Genomic DNA, 2,145 nt, shown 5'->3' with positions numbered 1-2,145 from the left:
ATGTGGCTGATGATTTTATTTTCTTCATGCCAAATTTGTTTGTCATGATCAGCGAAGGTAGTGGCATTCAGAGCTTTGATTTATAGCTGCACAGAAACATTCACTGCGACGCAAATCGCCCGTGCTAAGATATCTACCCATTTCACCGCAAGTGCCACATCCTTATAAACTTTACTCATCCTTGTACCTGTCTGAGAGACTAAATGTTATTTTCGCGTCTGCCTAAAACACTTCCTCTGGCAACTTTTTCCATATGCCCACCACCATCTGGCGGTAAAGAAGATGCCTCTCAAATCCATTTCACTCTGTTCTGTACCTCATCTTAAACTTTTTCGGGTATTGCCTCCTTCCGTCCGAATGATATTTCCTCTGGCGTGAAGGGGTACCTGGGGGTCCCTTTCATATGTGTAACACTGCACCTTTATCGCAGTAGCGGTTTCTTCCATCCGAGTAACATTTTTTTTAAGTAAGAAATTAACATGTTATTGTTCTTTGCCACGAGGTGCCCCGCGCAGTTTGTTCTAACAGCTGCTCCCCCTGGAACAAGAAAAGCAGCTCGTAAGGGACATGCCTATTTGTTGCTTTGATTGCATTGCATGCGCCGAAGGATCGATCAGTAACACCACAGGTATTGATAAGAAATACCGTCATTGTTCAAGTATTCACGGACTTCTCCATTCTGCTTACTGAATCAAATTTGCTATTATTCCTTCAAGATTCAATTGATTGCATAAGGTGCCCCAGCGATTCACTGGTCCCAACGATCGGCAAGACCAATGCATACAGAAGCAGCTTGACTTTCTCTCATTTTCCGAGGTGATGGGGATTGTTTTGACCACGCTGGCGCTGATCGGAAGTTGCATCACTGTCGCGATAGGCATCATTTTCTTACTTCACAAAAACACTCCGATCGTGAAGGCCAACAATTCGGAACTCAGCTTCCTTCTTCTCCTGGCACTGAGCCTTTGCTTCCTCTGTTCAATCACATTCATCGGCGAGCCGTCGGCGTGGTCCTGTATGTTACGCCACACCATGTTTGGTGTTAGTTTTGTTCTTTGTGTCTCCTGTGTTTTGGGCAAGACTATTGTTGTGGTGATGGCATTTCAGGCGAAAGTACCCAGCAATAACGTGGCCAAGTGGTTTGGTCCCCTACAACCAACGATTGACTGTGTTTCTTCTTACACTGCTACAGTGCCTGATATGTACCGTCTGGCTCATCAAATCCCCACCCCTCCCTGTGAAAAACATGGCCTTTTCGAACGAAGTGATCCTTCTCGAATGTGACGTGGGGTCTAGCGAAAGTAGCATTTTACTGCGCCCCTCGGTTACATTGGCTGCCTGTCATTGGTTGCTTTGCCGTTGCCTTTTTGGCACGAAATTTGCCAGATAATTTCAACGAGGCGAAATACATTACATTTAGCATGCTGATATTCTGCGCTGTTTGGATATCTTTCATTCCAGCTTATGTCAGTTCTCCCGGGAAATTCACTGTGGCCGTGGAAGTGTTTGCCATTTTGGCCTCAAGTTTCGGCTTACTTTTTTGTATCTTTGCGCCTAAATGTTACATCTATATTGTTAAAGCCGGAGAGAAATACAAAGAAACATTTGATGGGGAAAGAACCTTCGTAAAAGCCTTAAGTAGCATTGATATTTTACTGCCATTTCTATTTATTGTCGTTATTGTCACATGTAACGAGCTACAGTGAAAAACCTGTCTTGCATCGTGTTTATACGGATCACATCATTAGTCAGCACATTGAGGTAGACCAAGGTAAGCAATAACTTTGCACTATAAAGTTTAAAAGCTACACAGGATGTGTGGTACAGATAAAAACTCTAGTGCAAGATCATAGCAACGTGGAAATGCGGGCTGTGGTGTTATTTTGTAGACAAAGAGTACTAATATAAAGTCTTGTCCGATTTAGTTATTTTGTTCTCCGAAGTTACTGCCATCGATCATTGCACTTGGGGAATTTTGATGAGGTACTTCGAATGGACTCATGTCATCACCGTACAATAAATGTATATTTAAACGTTCTCAGTCTGAAAGCGTCCTCGACTTCTTTACTGACATGTGAATCCATGATTCAAATATTGAGAACGTAATGCATTGTCTGAAAGGCGGTGGATTTATCCTGAGCAACC

The 2,145-nt window shown here is 43.2% G+C and overlaps 1 pseudogene; it reads left to right on the top strand.

The window, feature by feature from the left end:
* Window positions 1-1,706, top strand: part of LOC132403236 (extracellular calcium-sensing receptor-like) — a 5,843-nt pseudogene extending 4,137 nt beyond the window's left edge.
* The last annotated feature ends 439 nt before the right edge of the window (window positions 1,707-2,145 follow it).

The sequence above is a fragment of the Hypanus sabinus genome, chromosome 2 (assembly GCF_030144855.1).
Source record: "Hypanus sabinus isolate sHypSab1 chromosome 2, sHypSab1.hap1, whole genome shotgun sequence".
In the NCBI taxonomy this organism is placed as follows: domain Eukaryota; kingdom Metazoa; phylum Chordata; class Chondrichthyes; order Myliobatiformes; family Dasyatidae; genus Hypanus; species Hypanus sabinus.
The sequence above is the reverse complement of the archived record's forward strand: the minus strand, read 5'-3'. Positions and strand labels throughout refer to the sequence as shown.